General features: G+C 41.1%; 1 long non-coding RNA gene across 1 annotated transcript in view; it reads right to left on the bottom strand.

Annotated features, from left to right (window-relative positions):
* LOC142830181 (uncharacterized) overlaps positions 1–24927 on the bottom strand; it is a 42242-nt gene that overhangs the window by 13482 nt on the left and 3833 nt on the right. The window contains exon 2 of the long non-coding RNA XR_012905194.2: positions 23401–23507. This is a non-coding gene — a long non-coding RNA (uncharacterized LOC142830181). The remainder of the gene's footprint in view (positions 1–23400; positions 23508–24927) is intronic.

The following is a 24927-nucleotide window of genomic DNA, read 5'->3' as shown; positions in this document are numbered from 1 at the left end:
ACAATAAGCAAGACTAGCTGAAACTCAATTGGTGATGATGATGTGTTTGTCTACCTGAGACACTGTTCATGCCCACAGTTGTAGATAGTTCAAGATGAACAATTTTATGTGGCAACATGAACATTTTTCACTGCAAAAAAACACCAACACCAATAAAACCCACATAGCTTTGTTGCTGAGTGGAGGCCACTACATATTAGTCAACCAGAATTAGTCAACCAGAATTACTTCTGCGTGTGTTCAGAGGAATTTATGTGAAAAGCCAAAGTCAGGAGAGCCACATTTGATTTTCAAGAAAATTGTGTATCATAATTGTATATTGTCAGCTTCAGCATTTGACTTTTGCTCTTCCCATCTCTTCTTTCTTTTTGGCTGTGTCTAGACTGGCAAGTTTTTCCGGAAAATCAGCAGCTTTTCCGGAAAAACTTACCAGCTGTCTACACTGGCCACTTGAATTTCCGGAAAAGCACTGACGATCTCATGTAAGATCATCAGTGCTTTTCCGGAAATACTATGCTGCTCCCGTTCGGGCAAAAGTCTTTTTCCGAAAGACTTTTGTGCAAAAGGGCCAATGTAGATAGCACAGTACTGTTTTCCGCAAAAAAGCCCTGATCATGAAAATGGTGATCGGGGCTTTTTTGCAGAAAAGCGCGTCTAGATTGGCCATGGACACTTTTCCGCAAAAAGTGCTTTTGCGGGAAAGCATCCTGCCAATCTAGACGCGCTTTTCCGAAAATGCTTTTAATGAAAAAGTTTTCCGTTAAAAGCATTTTCGGAAAATCATGCCAGTGTAGACGTAGTCTTTGTGTATATTGGGTCATTTTGTGTATATTGTGTATCTGTGAGGATGAAGATAATGGAGAAAGTATCAAGAAGTCCACTAATAATGGAGATGGACTATATTATAAAGCTTTACCTAGTCTTACCTAACCACCTAGTTATTGGTGGAATGAATAACCTTACCCCTCAAGGATACCTGGAAAATCTCTGGTACCATCCACCACCAAGGAGAATCATTATAATAGATCACAATAAGTGCTTCCAAAGGAAGAAGTGATTGGTCCATGATAGAGAGGTAACATACCGTCACCTTACCCTTTGGTGTGCCCAGTCTAGTGAGTAAACTCTGTAGCTATATGGGCCAGTCTCATGGTTATGAAAGTCATGATATTCTGAGCCACATCCAGAACAATTATCATTTACATAGTGCTTGGTGATTTCACTGTGTGTTACCCTCCACAATTTTAAGCCACTGTAATGAGTAGGCTGGTGAACTCAATTTCTAGTTTGGAGTTGGAACACTGTCACCAGGCTTAATCTATCCCAGTCCTGGAGCTCAGAACTCAATCCCTTCAAGCAAGATAGCTGCATATGCACTCAGACAGAGAAAGTACTATATGTTGAACTGTCCACATACCTAACATCATTGTACAATATTGTGAGACTATAAAGTCCTGATGTGAATTTTAACAAGACAAATTTTAATTTAATTGTGCTGAAAAGAGAACATTGGGGCTGGCTTACTGGAAGATGAGGAATCTTCTGTTGTTGAGCTCAGAAGTTCAGCCAGTAAAAACCACTGTACTAACAATTCATTAGAAAATGATACACAAATCAAAAGAGGTGGTTTATATTTATCCTATTTTATTTTATTCTCTATTCAAGTCATCTCTTCAAGTCATACAGGTGGGTCACATAAAGCAGAATATATCTAAAGATTTTAAGTCGTAGATAAAAATGAACTACTAAAGTTGCAGCTAACTATTTGCAGACATATTAAATAAATAAAGAGAAAAGTAGAAGGCAAAATTTTATTCTGGGACAAATTCTAATTCTTTACTCTAGTAATTGAAACTGAGGTATTACCTCAAGATTTAGCCCAATACTAAGACATTTTCTCCTTCTCATCCTGTTTTAGATATCACCTCACTTTTCTGAACCAGTAAATAATTTCCTGTATTATCAACAGTATATTTTCAGTGTTTGTAAGTAGCAAGTTAATAATTATCCACTCTTCAAAGGCATATTTTGAGTGAATTTGATGTTAACAAAAACAAAGGACTAATATCACTGCCTTATAAAGGCATAATGCAGGCAGATGCTGTGCAAATTTCCCACACATCTCTGCCAATGAATCTCAGTCCTGACCTTAGTAACACATGCTATTCCAGTCCTGGGCATCTGTTGAGTACAGTCTGTTAAATATGCTGTGCTGTGTGATTTGATTTTCTGATAGGGACAAACAGGGATTAAGCTGAAATGACCAAACTCATGTTCATAATGATATAAAAACATAATTTGAATCCATTTCTGTAAACATGGATTCAAATTATGGGCTACCTTGTATTTTCTTTATCTGTTCTACATTGTCTTTTTAAAAAACAACTCCCAAACAAAAATCCCTTTACTTACAACTAAAAAGAAAATGTATATATTTTTTGGGACTCTGTATAGAGATAACTAATCCTCCATGGGGGAACTTTGAAATCATTCCCATTAGAACCAACTCCTTTCATATCATATAGTTTGTTTTTCTCCCCGTTGTCATTATTTATTACAAGGACCACTTACCTGAAAACAGGATTTTGGTTCTCAAAGAATAGAACCAAATAGGTTAAGAATTATTGGAAAAAATGTTTTGGTTGGAAAATGCTGAAACTATTTTTCCTCCACAGAAACATACTGGTTTCAACATAATTTTCATCAGCTTAAGTGTGCAATTTCTGGTCAAGAGAAAGTCACTCCCCCTCCTCCAAATAGCCAATAACCCAGTGGTTAGGGAACTCAACTGGGATGTGGGATTGAGAGCAGGGACTTGAACATGGGTAGCCCATATCCGATATGACTTCCCGAATTATACTACTAGGATGGGGGTTTTCTCTCTCCCATAATTTCTGAACATTTTTTGAAAGATTTCAGTTTTGTCATTCTCTGGGATGAAAACAATGACAAAACCTTGAATTTTTTTATGAAACAGAAATGTTTTCCAACCAGTCCTAATGAAGAGTTCATCTGCTCCTAATATCTCACTTAAATCAACAGACCTTCACACTCTATAACATCACAGTCGTTCCCACAGAATCCAAGTGTGATCCCACAAACAAAAAACTGAGGACTAAGTATTAGAGGATGAGCCTGTTTGTCTTACTAGTTCCTCTATTAAGAAAAAGAACAGGATAAGAAAAATAGAAATCATATGATGGTGTATGTAAGACAAATGTCATGAAGTATAATAGGTTGCAAAGTTCTCTGTGAAGTGTCAAAAAAGTTCTTGAAATATAACTAAACCAATAACTTTACTTTTCTGGTAAGGTAACATCTTGTTGTGAGGATGTTCCTCATTGCTAGCTGAAGTTGCTAAAAGTACCAATATCAGTTGTCCAAGAAAGTAATAGCAACTAAGAAAATGAACATAAGTAAAATGTCTTCAGAATCTGTAGTAAAATATGGGTAATTCCCAATGTAGAAATACCAGCAATCCCTAGGTAATGTAAATGTACTGTTATCCATGCTACTTCCAAAAAATAAAAGAATCATGTACCAGACTATCCTATAAAACTCCTGGTCATGAGACCATAAAAAAATAGAGCTGGAAAAGACCTATTATATCACCCCAACCTTTCTCCCTGTCACTCGTTGTTTCCTATGGGACATTTTGCCCTCTCTCTCTTTTTTACTCAAATTGATTATTAGCCATTTCAGCATTTCCTACAGCTATGAGTCTGATATGTTTTGGAAGGTGGAACTCATTGAGTAAATTTTAAAAAGATTCTGATCTTCAAGCTCTGGGCCTGCAGTGTCCATTGCATGGTACTTTGGATGCTATCTGACAGTTGAAATTTAAATTTCTCCAGAAATTGTGGAGTTCTTTTAGGTCTGGTCACAGGCTTAGTTTCTAAAGTGGGTCTAATATTTGTAGATTTTAGTTTGCTTTAGTGGAATCTTGATCATGATAAGAAACACAAATTCACTTTATATGCATATTCCTATAGGTTGGAAGGCACCGAATTCCACATATAACATCTGTGATGGCGTGACCTTGTATCTGAAGTCATGTAGTCCTGTCCTTGGCTATCTTATCTGGAAGTTCCAGTTGTGGAACACTAATGTAACAGTGACTTTTCAGTAAAACACGAGTTTTGGATGTGAGAGAGAGAGAAGGAACATAGTATATCAGAATTATATTACAAAGCTGACAGTTTTGATCCCTTGAGTAATTAGGGTTTCTTGAGATTGATCAGAAAGTGAGTCATGTAGGCATTTTAAGAGTATTTTCAAGGCCCAGTTATTTGCTATACACATATCTATAACATACATGTACTGTGCTAAATAAAAATGTTAACTAGAAGGAAGATAGCTCTATGAGAAAACAATAAATGGGGTTACTAGAATTGTTTGGTGTCTGCTATACAGACTGGCACATAAAAATTCACTGTTGACATTTTATGAGTAAATTGGGCACATTTAAACATCTTTTTCTTCTAGTTTCTTGTTGTTATGATTTCCTGAGGGGACTCTTAGTGGTAAAAAGACAACTGATATGTCAAACTAGACAGTAAATGGATTTGTGATGTTGAGTTCATTTAAACCAAATTGTCCTACTACAATATATATGCAGGTTTTGTGTGTGCAGTTTTTGATACTGATATAAAAATATTATTACCAAATTTTCTGGGGGTACTAAATGGCCAAGTGCCGAATCACAATCTCATTGACTAACTGAAGTGTAGGAGCATAAGCTTTCGTGGGCAAAGACCCACTTCGTCAGATGCATGTAGTGGAAATTTCCAGAGGCAGGAATAAATATTCCTGCCTCTGGAAATTTCCACTACATGCATCTGACGAAGTGGGTCTTTGCCCACGAAAGCTTATGCTCCAACTTCAGTTAGTCTATAAGGTGCCACAGGACTCCTCATCGCTTCTGCAGATTCAGACTAACACGGCTACCCCTCTGATACTTGACACAATCTCATTGAAGTCCATGTCAAAATCATATTGAATGGAGTGGGAGCAAGGTTTGGCCCAAAAATGAGTATCAAACCATGTAAGAACTTGAAAAAAAAATCAAATTATTTTGGACCAGATCCTCAGCAGTTGCAAATTGATTTCTATGGAGCTGTGCTGAGATGTAGCCAGTATAAGATCTGGCTCATTATTTTCCTAATTCTAATACTTGTAGTTAAGTCACCAAAATTTAAGCACATTATTTAGATCAAAGTTATAGTCTCCTGAATGAATATACTTTTTATATATTCCACAAAAGATCGAGTAGTTGTATGTTACTTTTTAAAGCAGGCAGGTGTAATTATTATGTAAATCCATCCATAGGTATTTGCAGTTTCACTGTAATACAAGTAACTATTTTGATTTTGTGCCTCTGGGCAAATGCATTTAACTGCAGTGCAGTAGCTGAAAGCTCCGTTATGTGTTTTGTACCAGAATGTAAGATTTTTTAACAATATACAAAGTGTTCACTTGTGGTTTCAATCATTGCAGCGTGCCTGGGAGCAGCATTGCAGCCTCTCTCGAGCAAGCTTAAATGGCTTACTGTAGAATTTAAACTATTTCACAAAATGAAAAGTAGAAGAAAAATGTCAATAAAATTGCAAGGCAGAAGTAAAGACCCATCTAACATTTTGAAACACTGGGAGGTCTATTGAGAAGAAATTGCAATATATGACCACTTCTGCAGCATGAAAGGTCATGAATTGGGTTTCCACATTCTGCTGAGCTACTGTATTAAGTAGGAAAACTTACCCCAGTTGTAGTCATATCTGTGTACATACCCACATATTTTCCCTCAAGAGTACTGTGAGCATGGCAACACCTTAACATATTTCCCCCTCATTGCTCTTTTAACACATATAGTAATAATTCTAATTTTGCATCCCTCCTCTCCCTTCTGACATCTCCTCTATGTCTTCTTTAGAAGTATTTTAAGAAGGACAAAAATTAATGCCAATAGGCACTAAAGAACCAGTTACATAGCCTCTAAATCTACTGTTCAAAAGCTCTTTGAAGGCAGTCATTTTAAAAGGATAGGTGTCTGAGCCATAGTAGTCAAATTTGATGCACTTTGCCAACTCATGGTAACATCACAGTTTCAACAGAAGACAGTTGCCAATTCATTAGGTTTCTAAGGATAGCCTGGAAAACACAGCAAGTGATTATTTTACACCCTGCAATATCCTCTTGAGGCAAGAACTACCAAATTAGACCCATGCACATGCATTCCATTACTAGCGATCACATCTCTTGATACCTAGTGTAGAAGATACATGAGGGAATTTTGTATCCTCGAAAGTTTGACATGTTTGGTCTAAGCAGTTTGTGACACTGAATAGCCAAGTCATTTAAAAAAAATTAATGGAAATTTCCTATCTCCTAGAACTAGAAGGGACCTTGAAAGGTCATTGAGTCCAGTCCCCTGCCTTCACAGCAGGACCAAGTACTATCCCTGATAAATTTTTGCCCCAAATCGGCCTCTGCAAGGATTGAACTCACAACCCTGGGTTTAGCAGACCAATGCTCAAACCACCGAGCTATCCCTCCCCCCAAAACATATATTGAACTCACAACCCTGTCCTTAGCAGGCCAATGTAAAGACTCAACAAGTATAGTGCATTGACCGCGTGACAGGGCATCCAAGGACAAAACCAAGAAAAGCTGCAGACCTTGGAGGACGATCAAGGAATCAGCGGGGACGCGCGTGATCAAGAGTCCTGCGCCAACAATAACAACATCTGCCCTAGTCAACGACCTTCGAGAATACTGTGTTGGGACTGTGAGAAAGCACAGTTTGTAAAAAGCAGGATGTGGAATTTTGGGAAGTTGAGAGGGAATAAAGATAGTTGTAATCTTGCAATAAAATGATTTCGTGCTTGCACCGGCCGGAGTCCGTGCCTTCATACACCACAAATGGCGCCCGAATAGGGACTTGAAGTGAACGAGTGATTCGAACCGGTGGTGTATCCGCTGCTGGATGGAGGATAAGCTGTTGAGAGGAGCTCCCGAAATTACTGACATCACCATTCGCAGGACGAACAGGTGAGCAGCCGCGGACAGAATAACAGTATGGGGCAGTCTGCCACGAAAGAGCAAAAACTGTAGCTTGAGATCTTGCAGCGCACTGTGAAGGAACAGGGGTTTAAGGTTCCCCCTGTACAGCTGGTTCAGCTGTTGGTTTGGATACGAGACCATTGCCCATGGTTCCCGGAAGGGAGTTCTTATGATTTGACCTTCTGGGAGAAGGTGGGCAAGGAATTGAGAACCTCTGAACATCTTGCATTATCCCTCCCAAAAGGGATCATAGTAACATGGCGAACTGTTTATACAGCCATACGGGCATTGCATCCCGCCGAGCGGGTCCTGAAGGAAGCGTTGGCAACATTTGATCCCAGGCCATATCAGGACCCAGAGGATCCCTCGTCCCCTCCCCCGAAACCCTCCGGGGAGGATTGTGAGCCAGTGTATGCCACAGTCCCGGTCTCCCCGGAGCCTGAGGACTTGTGACCAGCCCTGAGGACAGTGAATCTGAGGATCGGCAGCGGTCCCTTCATTCTCGAGTTGAATCTCTTGCACCGATGGCATACCAATCCACTTTATAAGCATAGTTTTATTCATGAAATATTTAAAAGTACAAGAAATTGTAGTCCTCAATACACTAGTTACCCTTAAAAACTTGCTGTTTATCTATGGCGCTGCTGACTACTTTTAAGGACAAGGAAATTATTGCAAATACTGTTGCAACCAGATAAATGCAATAAATGCTATTGAGGTCACTGCCTACTAGTATTAAGTTATCTAGTCAGCTGAGTGCAATCAGATTAGATAACTGTTTTCATAGCATTTGCACCCACAAATAAGTGTGACTGAAATACAGATGACACATAAAAATAGCCCCAGAAATTAAAGGCTTGATGCTGAGAAGTGCTGAGCACCTTCAAATATCATTAAAATCAAGGTGATGTAGAGGTGCTTGGTGCCATCCAGGATGAAGCCTTTGTTCAACCAAACTATATGAGACCTACCCATCTGTTATGCCAGTGATGCTCATATTCAGACTGTCCTCTGGCATCTGGACAGAATCTAAATGTGTTTTCAACTGAATCCTTTATTATTTCATGACTACTTCTCTACTTCACTAGTCTATACACATCCTCAGCCATGAAATTAGGATAATGCCAAATTAACACAAGAGAAAGGCAGACTTGTTCAGATGTTCCCCTATGATTTCAGTTCACAGCAGGCAAAAGAGTGATATTCCTATAAGACAGTGTTTGCTCTGATTATTTCATCCACTTTAGTTCTAGAGCCCAATGCTGGTTTATGTAAAGTAGGTTTGTTCTTCAAAAACTTTTAAAGATTATAAAGGGCAAATAGATTGCTTGATACCTTAGGTTCAACACAACATTGTTGAATTCACCTTTCCATGAAGATGCAGACAAATGACGATATTAAAGTCATGAAATAATTATAGATAAACTCTATGTGATATACACAGAAGGAATAAAAATCTTGGTACTGAAAGTCACTGGAATAGCCCAATGCTCAAAAGATGTCTTCAGTGAAATGTGTATGGGTCTTATCTCAGTACTTTATTACTCAAACTCCATGCAGCTTCTTCTATGATCCATCACAGGATACTTTTGATCAGCTGACACAAGACAGCTGAAGTTGATGAACAGAACTGGTGATGAGATGCTGATGATACCCAGTTCAATATGTCATTTTCCCCATATATACCAACAACCCCCTCACAAAAATGACACAATACCTGCAAGAGTCTTCTGCTGGAGGAAGAGCAGCTGGCTCAACCTGGCCAAGACTGAAGTGGTGCTGTTTGGGAAAGGGAAATACTCTGAAACTATAATTGACACATTGATTTCCTCTTCCAGCAAAGGCATTTGTCCCAACTCATCAAAGTGTTGCAAAAGTGCCTTCTTTCACCTTTAATCAATGTGAGAACTTCATCCTGGAGAAGAATGTGACCTTAGTGATCCATGGATTTGTCATCTCCAGATTTAATTACTGCAGTCACTGGGGCTGAACATAGATACAATGCAGAGGATTCAGATCACACAGAATATCAGGTCACTGTGAGTGCATCCTATCTGTGCTAAGTTCCCTCTACTGGCTCTCAGTCTACTTCTGGTGCCAATTCAAGGTCTTCATCCTGATCTTTGGCATCATTGACTTGTTGGGGTGGAAGGTCCCTGCCTATTAATATATCCAAGTACTTCTTCAGCGTAACTCACCTCTGACTTGAAGAGCTATAGGACAATGAGAGATCAGTTAAGTCTCAAGTAACTCTTTGATCTTTCTCCTGAGAATGCCAAAAATGGTGCAATAATGGAAATTGGATGCAGATACTTGTCACTTGTAAACTGGACAGAATCAAGACTTCATGAACAGTCATGAAGGGTAACAACTTTTGATCACTGCAACCTGGGTAAACATTTTAATTTTTAAAGTAATTAATAATAATAATTAACAACAAATCCCTGGCTTATATGCATACATAATTTGTATAAATGAAGCTGTTAAGATAAATTTGAGATGCTAGATACATAAAAATAAGTTTAGACAAGATCTATAAATAAAGGTTAGAAGCCAATCAGAAATAATGACTGCAATCATAGCACATTTCTTTACCTAACCTGGTAGACTCATTCTTCAAACCTTCTGCCTCCTAGTAAGCAAGAGAACCAAAAAGTAGACTCCTGACTGATATTTGCTCCATTCAACCAGTGCTGAATGGCTGGCTTGGCAGGGGCCCAGAGCAAGGAATTCTGCATAGCTGTTCTTTACCACTGGAAATATGGTGGGAAAAAAGCATTATGAGAGAGTAAATGAGTCAGGGATAAAAGGAAGAAAAAAGTGATGGAAAATTATTCAGTTTTAAAAGATGTCACTGGGTATTTTCAAAAGGCAAAATTTATTTTTTGTCTTTTGACAAATGAATGTAAGAATGTGCATGCCTTGTGGCCTGAAGGACAACACAGTAGGATCAATGTTCTTTTTGTACTCTATGAAGCTTGAGATTAAAGTCCCCACTGATAAACTGAACATTCTTTAAAAGTGACCAGAAGCAAACAATGTCTGTTTGCTAGTACTTTATTACAAAGATACCACTGAGAATAGCTGAGAATACTATTTGATCTTAAACAGGTTGACCAGATGATTGCAGTTGGCTTCAGTACATGAGATGCTTTCTGCAAATTATTGTTTCTGGTTACAAACCTTTATAATATCTCAGAATGAATTATGTATGTATTTCATGTTTTCTTTTCTCTTATCAGCCTTGATGTTCTCATTTCAAGTTTCACCCTAGCCTCCTAATAATGCAATATTGAGGCCATTCAGACACTAATTATGCCTCCATGGCTTTCTTGAAATGACTAAATCAGCATCAGTTCTATAATTATCATTAGCAAGTTTGTATCAGTGCCTCACATCACATGAAAAGCTTAACTTTAAATGATTTATGAATATATGCATTTATAACGTGGAATATGCACTTTTAAATTGTATACATATCTGTATATGATACACACATGCACACATATTTTAGATGTGTACGTGTATAGATATACATACACATTTGTGTGTACAATATACTGCTCTGTACACAATTTAAGCACAGTTTTACTGCATCTTGTAGATATATTTACAATCGGATAGTAGCAATATTATTTTCCTAATTTAATGAGTTGGTATTTATGAGAATACCTAAAACCAAACTGATACAATGTGTTAAGTATAAGCAGTAGTTAAACAGTACAAACATAAGCAATCATTTCTGATATATAAGACTTGTTCTCAGACTTGATGACTTCTTAATTTTTATTATGTTTAAGAAGGAGCCTGGCAAAAAGATTGACAGGAGAGGAAGAAATTGCTAACTTCAATTCTTCTATATTTTCATCATTTCTGAACTTTGAATTATTCATGTTGCCAGTAGTCATTTGTCATGAAAACAAATCAAGATACATATACTATAATGCTCTACTTCCATATGTTTATAAACTGTTTACAGTGCATCATTCATATACTTTAGGAAGAACATAAATATAGGGGCAAAAAGTTTTGGAAACTGCATGAAATAAAACCATTTTCATAACTTTACGTGATAAACCAACATATATTATATAAAAATGCATAGTATAAATGGAATATAGACTTTTTAATATCAAGTATTCTGTAAAGAATAACCTCTGTTCCTGAGAACTGAGAGGCTTAAGGACTCAGGTGAATCTCAGTGTCTTGTGAAGTGGTACAGTATGTCAAAAACCATTATGCCAACCAATGTCAACTAATTTTTAAATGTCTATAGACCTTTCCAGTACTCTCTTTTTTTTTTTTAAATGAAAAGTAGTGCCAGTCTCTGGTATTTTATGACCTATATTATTACCCTCTGGGTAGTGGAATGATGGTGCCAAACTAATTATTGCTTTGTCTAATTTTAAATCCAGGTCTAGAGAGATTAACATCTTGCGCATTAATTCCAAGCATCAATAGCCCACCTAACATAATAGTTTTAAATGAATTAAAAAGCCTGCTCTGAAAACTTTTATATATTCTGGGCTAGACCCTCATCTGATTAAGTTACCATGATTCCATTTGTTTCAATGAGGTTGTGCCAATTTACACCAACTGAGGATCTGGCCCTTTATTTGCAGGAAATTATTTTTTTCCTTAATCTATATAAATGTCAGAGGGCAAGACTCTGATCTCATTTATACTGGCGTAACTCCAGAATAAGTTTGTTAAAGTCATTGGATTGATTCAAAATTTACACTGCTGTAAATGAGATCAGAATCTGGCGCAGAATGTACTTTATGTTCTTTAAATGCACATATCAGAGCTGTTGGGGACTTTGCCAGTCTTATGCACTTAACAAAAAGTGCTAATCTACAAGAAAGGATATTCACCAACTTGGAAAGTGTGAATATTACTTTTTGTACTGTAGGTACAAAAATAGAAGCTGCTGTGTTTCTTTATTTGTGCCTTCAACTACTTTATTTATTTTTGAAGGAACTAGAAGCATTAAACAACTTAGGAATTTCAGGAATACTACTTGAAATTGAAATAATATATTGATAAAATATTACTAGAGATGGTCTCACACCAGAAATTCTAGACCTAAAGACGCTTTAGAACATATTTAGGGAAGTTTGGTACTAAAGTTAGGAACTCTCTCTAACAGTTACAACTCCCCAGTTTAATAAAAATCTGTGCAAATATGAATACTAAATCCATTATAAGGGACAAGTGCAGGAGAGGTGCTCAAACAATGCTTTCATCTGAAGAAGTGGGTTGTGCCCACAAAAGCTCATGATAGCATCTACATGTTTTGTTAGTCTCTAAGGGTACGTCTACACTACAGCGCTAGTTCGAACTAACTTAGTTCGAATTAGTTAATTCGAACTAAGCTAGTTCGAACTAACGCATCTAGAACTAAAAACTAGTTCGAACTAGCGTTTTGCTAGTTCGAACTAGTAAGTCCACATTGAGTGGACTCTGAACAGGGCTTAATGATGGCCGGAAGCAGTGCCGGCAGGGCATAAAAGGAGGACTTAGAGCATGGAGATGCTGTCTCAGGCTAGCCGAGGGCTGCGCTTAAAGGGTCCCGACCCCCACCCCGGACACACAGTTCTAAGGGGTGCCCCGCTTGCAAAGAAGTTCTGGCTTGGAGTGCCCTGAGTGCCCACACTGGGCACATCACACCACTCGGCCATCAGCCCGGCTGCACTTGCCGCAGGCTGCCATCTGGGGAGAGGGAGTAATTGGGGGGCTGCAGGAGAGCTTCCACCCCCAGAAGCCCGCAGAGCCAGCCCAGTCCTCCCCATCGGGGGCTCGTACCCCATTCCTCCCTCACCTCCTTCCACTTGCCCTTCCCTAGCCCCCCTTCTTATTGATGTACAAAATAAAGATAACGTTTCTTCCAACATTGACTCTGTCTTTATTGAACAAAACTGGGGGAGACTGGGAAAAGGAGGTGGGAGAGGGGAAGAGAAAGGCTGGGAGAGGGGAGGGCAACTAACATGATCAGGGGTTGGGAACAGGTCCCAGATGAAGAAAGGCTACAGAGACTGGGACTGTTCAGCTTAGAAAAGAGGAGACGGAGCGGGGACAGGATAGAGGTCTCTAAAAGAGGGGTTGGGTGGAGAGGGTGCATACAGAAAAGTTCTTCCTGAGTTCCCATAAAGAAGGACTAGAGGACACCAAAGGAAAGGAATGGGTAGCAGGCTTCAAACTAGTAAGAGAAAGTTGTTCTTGACAAAGCAAATAGTTAACCTGTGGAACTCCTTGATGCAGGAGGCTGTGAAGGCTACAACTAGAACAGAGTTGAAAGGGAAGTGAGATCAAGTCATGGAGGTTGGGTCCATGGAGTGCTATTAGCCAGGGGGTAGAAATGGTGTCCCTGCCCAAAGTTTGTGGAAGGCTGGAGAGGGATGGCACGAGACAAATGGCTTGGTCATTGTCTTCGGTCCATCCCCTCCAGGGTCCCTAGGGTTGGCCGCTGTTGGCAGACAGGCTACTGGGCTAGATGGACCTTTGGTCTGACCCAGTACGGCCATTGTAAGCTCAGGGCTCAGTGTCGGGGGTCTCAGTGGACCCCCTTGATTTTCATGCACACCTGGTCCTGGGTGGCCAGGCTGGCAGCTCTCCTGCCCTAGACGGACACTTTCCTGTGCCTAGTGCGGAGATCGTGGACGAGGTCCACGATGTCCGCACTAGCCCAGGAAGGTGCCCGCCTCTTGCGGTCCAGGGCAAGCTCCCGGGAGCCGCCAGCCTGGTCCCGGCAAGAGGGGGTGGGCTGGGGGGCATCGGGTGGGTGGCTCTGTGCCGTGCCAGGTGCAGGGTCTGCTAGCTGGGTGCTGGCAGGCTTGCACCTGGCACGGGCACCGTAGCCAGCCCGTGCCCCTTTAAGGGGTCCGGGGCCGGGAGGGGGGCATAGAGTTTCCCTGGTGTTGGCCAGAGTGGCCACCAGGGAAACCTGGGGAGGGCTAGCCTCCCACTAGTTCGAACTAAAGGGCTACACAGCCCTTAGTTCGAACTAGCTAGTTCGAACTAGGCGTTAGTCCTCGTAAAATGAGGTTTACCTAGTTCGAACTAAGCGCTCCGCTAGTTCGATTCAAATTCGAACTAGCGGAGCGCTAGTGTAGCGCATAGGAAAGTTAGTTCGAACTAACGTCCGTTAGTTCGAACTAACTTTCTAGTGTAGACATACCCTAAGGTACTACTAGACTATTCATTGTTTTTTAAGTTTTTCAAACTACTCCAGTTAGTCTTAAAAGTTCAAGAAAAATAAAATAAGCTAACAAAGTGCATAGTACATCAATGATAGAGTTTCATTTCAAAGATAAAAACTGCAATAGAACTGAAGAGATTTTTAGACTCTTTTTCAATACTTTCTGTTATGCAGAAGATAGATAAAAACATCTGGAAGAAAACATTTCAGCATAAACATGTAATTCAATGCCAAACGGAGTCATCTTTGCATCTGTGGCATAGACAGCTGAATGGCTATGTTGAACCCCTAGATGCTATTGTACAGTAGTTTGACATTTTTAATTCTGATTAAGTTGTATAATTGTATCAATTTAAGGTCAAGGTTCTAAATAAAGTCTTTGGTGAGAACTGTTAGCAAGTCCTTTAAAATGAAAAAGGCCAATGTGTTTAATAGTTTTATGAGAATAGAGTTACAAATGATGATCTTTAAAATAAATTGTAATTGTATAGAAACTTAAGAGAATTTATTGTAAGTGCTACAGTCAACAGAAAGAGAGCAACAGATATTTATTCATGCATTTTGCCTTTGCCTTTATTTACCATAGTTGATTTTTATAGAAGATGGGATCTTTACAGATTATTTTGTGTCTGTTCCTAACTGATAGCTTAATTCTACAACGTTCTGTGCATTCGGATCCTAAGCCAGTAAAACACTTAAGTATGTGCTTAAGTTTAGGAACATGAGACGCATTAACTTTAATTGTTCATGTGCTTGCAGTTAAGCACATATGTATATATGCTTATTGGAATCAGAGTGCTCAGTACTGTGCAGGACTGAACCCTACACACAAAATGTTAATGCACTAAATAAAACAGTTGTAGGTGTAAGGAGGAAAAAAAAATTAACATAGCTTGATTGTTAATTTGTTGATGGTGGGTAAAGGTGATTCTTCTGGTAGTGCCAAACACAACTACAGGCAGTCCCCGACTTACGCGGATCCGACTTATGTCGGATCCGCACTTACGAACGGAGCTTTCTCGCCCCGGAAGTCGGGGCGAGAAAGCCCCGTTCGTAAGCTGCTCCGGTGCCCCTGGTCTGCTGGAGACCGTCTCCAGCAGACCAGGGGCACCGGGTGGGTTCCCGCGCTTCTGAGGCTTTGAGACCCGGTGCCTGTGGTCTGCTGGGGACCGTCCCCAGCAGAGCACAGGCACCCAGACTGGAGCGGCAGCAGCGGCGGTTCCCCGCGCCTCTGAGGCTTTGCTCTGGCAAAGCCTCAGAGGCGCGGGACCCCCCCCGCGGCTGCGGCTTCAGTCCGGGTGCCTGTGGTCTGCTGGGGACCGTCCCCAGCAGACCACAGGCACCCAGACTGGAGCGGCAGCAGCGGCGGTTCCCTGCGGCTGCGGCTTCAGTCCGGGTGCCTGTGGTCTGCTGGGGACCGTCCCCAGCAGACCACAGGCACCCAGACTGAAGCCGCAGCCGTGGCGGGGTCCCTCGCCTCTGAGGCTTTGCCAGAGCAAAGCCTCAGAGGCGCGGCACCCCGCTGCCGCTGCGGCTCTGCTCCCCGTGTCCCTGGTCTGCTGGGGGGGGGGGCGGCGCAGCTAGTGTGCTCCCCCCCCCAGCAGACCAGGCTTTTGTTTTGGACTCTGGGGCAGAGCAGCTGGGGCGCTGCCGATTGGTCCTGCAGCGCCCGTGGGCACTACTGGACCAACCCGGCAGCACCCCAGCTGCTCTGCCCCAGGTCCTGATTCAGCCGCTGCTGGTCAGTTTCAGCAGTGGCTGAATCAGGACGTCTGGGGCAGAGCAGATGGGGTGCTGCTGGGTTGGTCCAGTAGCACCCCAGCTGCTCTGCCCCAGGCGTCCCCAAGTCAGCTTCTGCTGAAACTGACCAGCGCTGACTACAGGAAGCCCCAGGCAGAGTTGCTCTGCCCCGGGCTTCCTGGAATCAGCTGCTGATCAGTTTCAGCAGCAGCTGACTTGGGGACGCCTGGGGTTCTTAAGTTGATTCTGTATGTAAGTCAGAACTGGCGGTCAGTTTCAGCAGTGTCTGAGTCTGGACGCCAGTTCCGACTTACATACAGATTCAACTTAAGAACAAACCTACAGTCCCTATCTTGTACGTAACCCGGGGACTGCCTGTACATTAATTTATTTTCATAACATCTTTATATCCATTCACACATGGAGAGGCATCACACAGGAAAACTTTATAACAAAGAAGTTCTGTAAATGGCAGTGATAGTCAGATTATCTAAATAGTTCTTAGATAAGTGTAAACCCATATATTTTCTTCCCCTCAATGAAGTAAGATAGACCTTTCTGAAATGTTGGTGCGTTGAATGTTGGAAATCCATTTTGTTTTGGATACTTGATTTAAGCTCATAAAAACACATTTTTATAGATGAATGATCAGCTAGAATAGATAAAATGTTTCATTCATATAAAAAGCTTTAGAGATGACTGCACAGATAGATTGATAATGTTACTCTGTGACTCAAGTGAACCCATATTATTAAAGACAGCTTTTCAGAACAATTCAAATCACAAACATTGTGCTAATTTTGCTATCAAAGCAATTTACATTTGGGAAGATCAATGTCATCATTTAAAAGTATTGCTTACAGCAGTTATTTGCCTACAAGTAAAGCAGCCTTAACACATCAAAAAGAAAACTCTGGTTAGAAATCTGCTCCTGAAACAATTGCAAATAAATCCCTGTGTGGATCTTATCAGACATGCAAATCCTATAATATATATTCTATTAAACAAACCTTTTTCTGTGAGTATGCGTAATTTTGAGCAATTTTGAAACTGCATATAAATATATGCCGTGTTCTGTTAAATAGTTTTCCTTTTCTTTGATTCCAAAGTTAATTACATTCATTTGTATCTTAAATGAAAGATTTTCTAAAATGTATTTGGAAATCAGATGCAAAATGTTTCTGAGATGAATAAGGTAGTTGAAAAAAAATAAGACACTAACTGCAATCTGGTAATAATGCTATTATTTCATTTTCAATGTATTTTTTCCAAAATCGGGTGTTTCATTTTGGAGATTGGATAAATTGATAAAAGCTGTATTTTTGTTATCATTAATCTCTGATAATAGGTCTAACTGCGTCTATCACCTTAATAAATGTTGCCTGACACTGCATTATAATATGACCATTTCCTGACTTATAATTTCGCTAAACTTTAATGATTTGCTCTAAAATTTTCCATGTCAAGCTGAATTCTGGGGAAAATTTCACCAAAAATTGTTAAGCTATTTCTCAGAAAAAGACCAGGAAATAATACATTGTATCGCCCTTTTAAAAAAAAAATCTTAAAATCGTTTTGTTGAGACACTAGTTCCACCATTATTTGGAGCAAGGACTTGAAATATGGGAAGGGAGTCATCCAGGTGTCAGCGGTGTGCCTTTTGGCATCCTTGTGAAAATTTGCCCATAGGTAATGAAGCTAAGAAAATCTCAGTTTGCACAAGCTCAGCAGAGACATGTTAGAATTTGCTAGCTAAATTCATTGAAGATTCTACCTGCACTGAGCATGCGCCATCATAGGATTTTTCTGAAAATGCTCCTTTTGAATGCCAGTGGTAGCTGTGATGCTGGGCACAAGACCTATGGGTGACCAGATATTCCTATTCTATAGGGACAGACTCAAAATTCAGTGCTTTTTCATATGTAAGTGCTAATTACCTCCCACTCCTATCCCAATTTTTCACATTTGCTATCTGGTTATCTTATCAAGACCTGAAAGAATGAAGACTTCTCTCTTGTGCTGTCAATGCTTCCCTTGCTGGTGCCCAAGCAGCATGGAGGAGGTAGCTGCTTGACGAGTAGTGAGAAGTCTGCATGAAGTTTTCATTAGTCATCAGAGTAGGGTCTGGAACTTGGAACTACAGTACTATGGTGAAAATTTTTTTAAAAAGTTAAGGAATATGGATTGGATAAATGGACTGTAAGACAGACAGAAAGCTGGTTAGACCAGGGCTTCCCAAACTTTTTATTTTAGTTGGAACCCTTTTTTTTCAGTACTGTTTTTTGCAGCCCCAAAATATAAACACATAAAAAACAAACAGAGAAAATACCAGACATATAACATGTCTGGTATTTTCTTATTAGGTAAGTTTTATTATTACTAGATGTATCAGTTTGTAGTTTCGAACTGCCTGTCTGGTAAATGTGCTCAGGCTGCATGAGTGTGTCTACCAGCCAGACAGTTCGCAACTACTCGAGGGTGTGTGTGTGGGGGACAACAGAATCCCTGGTCCGGACTAACTTGTGCTTTGTCGGGGGGAGGGGAGGCAGCGCCCCGAGATCTACATATGGCCGGGTCAGTCCCACTCCCCGCAAGCTAATTCATTCTCCCTTCTCCCCCCCCCCCCCCCCGCTCCACCTCTGGCCAGCCCCACTTCCCTCAACCCCCTCCCAGGCAGCCAGTTCTCCCCCTCTTCTCCTCCCAATCTCCCTTGGCCAGCCCCGCTGCCCGCATCCAGCCCTCCTTCCGGCGGCCACTTCTCTCCCCCACACACATCTTCCCCGGACAGCTCCCTACCCCCAACATTGCGCCCCCCGGCAGCCCTGCTTCCACCGGCCCCCCCAATCTACTCAGCCCGTCCTGATTCCCCCGTCCAGTGCTGCTTCCAGTGGCTGACAGAGGGCTTGGGGACCTGGCGCCACATGGGCACTCCGGGAGCGCAGAACACTCTGGCAACCACTCTGAGGCCCAGTAGTTTTTTCCTGCAGCCCGGTTCCAGGCTGCGGCCCATAGCTTGGGACACGCTGATTTAGAGTGGCCATGCTATAAGAAGCTAATAGAGTGGGTTGTAAGTACCTGGTACCTAGCTTTTGATGTCATTAGGGTGTGGAATAGAGTGGCCCATCCAGTTCAGGTCTTTGTTCAAACCTCAATTACAGGTGTCAAATTTGTAAATGAAACCAAGTTCCGCAGGTTCTCTCTCCAGATGGTTTTTTAAATTGCTTTGTAGTAATAGTCACTTTAGATCCATTAGTGAGTGTTGGGGCAAGGTAAAATGTTCCCCAACAGGTTTCTGATATATCAGATTTTGAATATTGATTTGTGTCCATTAATCCTTTGTCCTAGAGAGTGTCCAGTTTGGCCAATATATGTGGCAGAAGGGCATTGCTGGCCCTTGATGGTATAGATCACATTGGTGAATGTGCAGTTGTATGAGCCTCTGATGTGGTGACTCATGTGGTTAGGTCCTGTGATGATGTTGCTTGTGTAGATGTGTGGACAGAGTTGGCACTGGAGTTTATTGAAGGGGTATGTTCCTGGTGAGTACGATGGAGGTGTGCTGCGTGGTTTCTGGAAAGAATTTGTTTCAAGTTAGGGTGTTGGCTGTAGGCAAGGATTGGCCTGTCTCCTAAGGCCTGTGAGAGTAAGAGGTCATTTTCCAGGATAGGTTGTAGATTATTAATGATGTGTTGGAGGGGTTTAAGTTGTAGGCTCAAGGTGATGACCAGTGGTTTTCTGTTTTATTGTTTGTTGGGCCTATCCTGAAGCTGTTGTCTGGGTATCTGTCTGGCTCTGTCAATCTGCTTTTTCACTTCTCTGGGCAGGTATTTAAATTTTAAAAATGCTTGATAGAGATCCTGTAGGTTTTTGTCTCTGTCTGTGAGCTTGGAGCAAAACTGGTTGCATCTTAGGCCCTGGCTGTAAATAATCAGGGCTCAACAATTAGGGCAATCTATTCACCCATGGTGAGATTTTAGCCCAGCATCATGCCGCAGCGCATGCACAGCGTGCCAAACCGCAGCGTGCCAAACCGCGCAGCTGGCGAGCAGGGCTCACTGCTGCTTGTCAAGCCCTGTAAATAATTAACTGGGAAATGTGTCTGGGATGGAAGCTAGAGGCATGTAGGTAAGATTAATGGTCAGTAGCTTTCTGGTATAAGGTGGTAGAAATGTGGTGATTATTTAATTGTACTTTAGTGGTAAGGAAGTTTCTATTGTGAACTGATCCTGGCTAAGGTTGATGGTGAGGTAGAAGTTTCTGAAACTCCTGTGGAATTCTTCAAAGCTCTCCTTCCCATGGGTCCATATGATGAAGACGTCATCAATGTAGCATAGGTAGAGTAAGGATTCTAGGGGGCAAGAGCTGAGGAAATGTTCAAGGTCAGTCATAAAGATGTTGGCATATTGTGGGGCCAAGCAGGTGCCCATAGCTGTGCTGCTGACTTGAAGATAAAGTGTCTCCAAACTGAAAATAGTTGTGGGTGAGGACAAAGTCACAGAGCTCAATAACCAAGTGTGCAGTGATGTCATCAGGGATAGTGTTCCTGAAAGCCGATAATTCATCTTCGTGTGTTATGTTGGTATAAAGAGCTTCTACATCCTTGGTGGGCAGCATGGCGTTTTCAGGAAGATTACTGATGTTCTGTAGTTTCCTCAGGAAGTCGGTGGTGTCTCAAAGACAGCTAAGACTGCTGGTAGCATAGGGTCTTAGGAGAGTATCAATATAACTGGATAATCCTGCTGTAAGTGTGCCAATGCCTGAGATGATGGGACGTCCAGGATTTCCAGGTTTGTGGATCTTGGGTAGCAGATAGAAAACTCCTGGTCAGGGATCTGGGGGGGGGGGGGGGGGGGGGGGGGAGGGAGTTTGTGTAGATTTGGTCACAAATTGTAGCATGGAGTTTCATGAGCAGGTGGTTTATTTATTTGGTATTCTTTAGTGGGATCAGAATAGAGAAGCCTGTAGAATCTGGTGTTGGTGAGTTGTTTGGCAGCTTCCTGTTCATAATCTGTTCTGTTCACAATGACTACAGCACTCCATTTGTCAGCCTCTTTGCCTCATTTAGCACGGATACTCTAATTGACAAGATTTTTTTTCTTTTCCACTATTTCCCTTCTCTTTCCCTTCCCATCCCCTCTCTTTCTCTGCTATTTATTTGTACCCTGACTGCCTTACTCCATTCATCTGAAGAAGTAGGCTGTGCCCATGAAAGCTCATGGTACCATCTACATTTTTTGTTAGTGTCTAAGGTGCTGTAGGTCCATTCATTGTTTTTTATTTTTTTTCCATTACAGACTAACATGGCTACCTCTCTGATACTTATGCTATTGTGGTCCCCGTAGAGTCACTCACTCTGTCTCAGGCTTAATGAATATTTAAGTAATTACAATAAAGTGAAACATTCTCAACAGGAGAAACTGAGCAAGAAGACCCACCCCAGAACACTCTGGTGCTCAGTGGTTAGAATATTCAACCAAGAACAGGAGACCTAGTACAAAATCCTGCTCCTAATGAAACAGAATGGGGATTTAAACCTAGATTATAGGAGAAGTGGGACTAGCACTTCCTCTTCCTGAAATTTTCTTGAGAAAGCATTAACCTGAGTTAAGTGCTTATCAGCCTTCAAGGAACTGGGCCTAAGTCTTCTCCTATTTTGTGCTGCTTAGTTTTGTGCTGACTGATTTGTGAATCCCATTCTTATATGCCCAACACTTGCCATTATTATATAGAACACCTAACTCAGGGCTGTGGATTCCACTGAGCAGCAGAGGGACTACAGTTAGGGTATGTCTGCACTACGGGATAAGGTCGAATTAAGATATACCCCTTCAGCTACATTACTTACATACCTTAACTCAAATTTTGGCACTGCAGGAAGTCAAAGGGAGCACATTTTCTCTACAACTTCCCTTACTCTTTGTGGAAGCAGAATTACCAGCATCGACTGAAGCATCCCTCTCTGTTTGAATTAGCATGTCTTCGCTAGACCTGCTAATTTGAACCGTGGAAGATTAACAGCAGCAACTTCGATCTTCTCTGTAATGTAGATATACCCATAGTTGTTGAAACAGAGGCTAAATCCCCTTTGTGGGTCTAGCTATGAGCTTCTAGACTTTACAATGGTAAAAATCCTATTGAAGTAAAGGGAAGTTTTGCTAATGTCTTAGGGAGCTTACATTATAAAGCCAAAAGGTATCAGCCAATGTTATCATATAGTTTGTCCTCCTCCTTAACACAAACCATAGGAGTTTCCTGAATGAATTCCTAATTGAACTAGAACATAACATTAAGAAACATCAGGCTCCCACCGGGCTCACAGAATTCCAATGGGAATTATAAAAATGGGAGTTATAAAAAATAGAAGTTTTGTCTGTTTAAAAGGGCAGAATCTTCTCCAGAAGGGCTACATGTGATCAAAATTATCTATTTTTACATCAAAATCAGAATGGAAATAAAATTTATCTCTGAACTTTACATTCAGTCCCCAGATAGATGTGCTTTTTCTTGGATTTCTACCTTTGGTTCTTTTAGTCGTTGAACAATGGCTTGATGTTTTTGCTGCTAAATGAGTGAAGCCTGCAGGCTCTCAATGGTGGAATCCTGTCTCCACTGGAGTATCTCAGGGTGTGTGTAAACTACAGCCCTCTGTTGGCAGAGGGATGTAAATTAGACACATCGAAAGTGCAAATAAAGCCGGGATTTAAATATCCCGCGCTTCATTTGCATAATGGCAGCCGCCGCTTTTTTCTGAAGCAGGGCTTTTTTGAGGAGTACAGGATCTTTCAAAATGGGGCATTTCTGTCAAAAATGCCCCATCTAAACTGCAGTTTTTTTCGAAAAGCCCCGTTTCGAAAAAAGTGTCGGCCGCCCTTATGCAAATGACTCACGGGATATTTAAATCCCATCTTTATTTACACTTTCGATGTGTCTAACTTACATTCCTCCGCCGACAGAGGGATGTAGTTTAGAGACACCCTGAGAGTTTACTATTATCTTCTGTAAGCCCAGTTCACATGTAGTTTGTAAATTACCTTCAAGCCAATTAAAAAGTCCTAACCATTCTGAATAAAATTTGCTCCCATCTAGAGGACCCAGCACAAGACCTGCAAACCACTTACATTCCACTTCAGCTCTATTTTGAAGTTTCAGCTGGGATGTAAGCTGTGCATTGGCTTTGTTTTGGTCCTCTGCACGGGAGTGAATTCAATCTCCGAGACCTATTGTGAAGGACATGGGAACTGCCTGTGGTATTTCATGAATATTATATGTCCATCTGCTTGTTTGATTGTTACTGTGTTGCTGTTTGCTATTGGATTACCAAGGTTTAATTCGAACCAGGGTTAGAGGCATGTGTGGAGAAAAGGGAACCATAGCTTCAGATTGCCCCATTTCCTGATACTTACAGAATAGTTCAGGTGTCGTTTGCTTTAGAAGTTTTGCTTATGCACATGTGTTCAATAGTCTGATTTGACACAGAGGAGGGATCCCAGGTTTGTGTTCACAGGGGATCCTAAGTGGGAAAAAATAAACAAAGAACTTTTGGGTGAATAGTCTCTGAAGATGGAAGGACCAGAGCACTTGGGATTGGACTGAATCTCAGTCCAATGAGGCCAGAGTGTATGGACTACCCATACACCTATAGGTAAGATAGCTATTCATGTTGGGCTTTTATTGTGTTACAGCCCCTTTTCTTTTGTAATGCTTTGTTTCCACAACTGAGATTAAACACCACTTTGTTTTTCAAAAGGCTGTTTGGGGTCATTGTATTCACCACTGATCATAGATTCTGAAGGGAAGACTGTTGAACAATAAACAGATGGTAAACAGGGTGCTGTAGCCCTGTGCCTGATTTTAGAGTGGGAGAACCATGGGACTCCACCAGGAAAGAGGGGAAAAGTGGGAAGCCCTATACCCTAAAGGGTTACTCTCTGAAAGATCAAGAAACAGATCAGAAGTATAGTTGACCAAGAACTGAGACACACCTTCTTTAAAAGACTGATGGCTTTGTCTGCCATGCTACAGAACATGCTTCCATTTATCTATCAATCCATGTATGGAAATACAGTGAACTAAAGATTGTTTCAAAACACTAGTTTTCCTTATTGCTCTACAGGGTATGCTATGGAGCAGATGTGATGCCTAGCTACTACTGTGCCGGTACCTTTAAAATATCATAGATGGAAAGACAGCACGATTATGTATTATTGTTTGTTCTTCATATTTTGAATTGTTTCAGTGTGATTGACCCAGATTTGCTGAAAAGGTCTGTGATCTTTTCATGAAGCCTGGTCTGACTTTAGTGTTAATACCAAAACCTGAAACCGGGTATGGTTTTGAGTTTCATTGTGAACATTTCACCTACCTCAAGAAATAGGCTCAAGAAGAGATTATCAGGCTCTCTGTGTGAGAAGTTCCTTTTCAAAATGATCAGGCTTGGTTAGTGGTATTTTCAAACTAAAGTCAAACAAAATTCACTCCAGTACAGAGGACCAGGGTGAGGTCTATGTTCAAGCCTCAATTCAGACCTCAAGTAGGAATTCAATGGGAATTACGTAGTGCACAGGAATTATGTTGACTTTGTGCAGAGAGATGAATTTCACACCATATGAATGTACATGACTACTGACTGGATGCAGATTACTTTAATGTAATGAGCTGTCATAAAAAAAGAAAAGTATACTGTACACATATGAAGTTTAAATACTAGGGTTAATTTTTGGTTAGACAATTCCAAAAGTTATGGTACTTCCAATAGTGTTGTCAAATGAATCTTGGTATTTTTCTTAAAGCTCCAACTCCTGAAGTCCAATATGCACAATTCTCAACTTTAATTTTTAAAGTACATTTCTAGCCCTCATGGTTGTGGAGAAAAGCCAGAAAAGGTGAACCCTAAAGTCTCAAAAGGAAACATATATATTAAATCTCCTGAT

This window comes from Pelodiscus sinensis, chromosome 7, assembly GCF_052426305.1.
Source record: "Pelodiscus sinensis isolate ZL-2025 chromosome 7, ASM5242630v1, whole genome shotgun sequence".
NCBI classification, from domain to species: domain Eukaryota; kingdom Metazoa; phylum Chordata; order Testudines; family Trionychidae; genus Pelodiscus; species Pelodiscus sinensis.
This window is presented reverse-complemented; position numbering and strand designations above follow the sequence as displayed.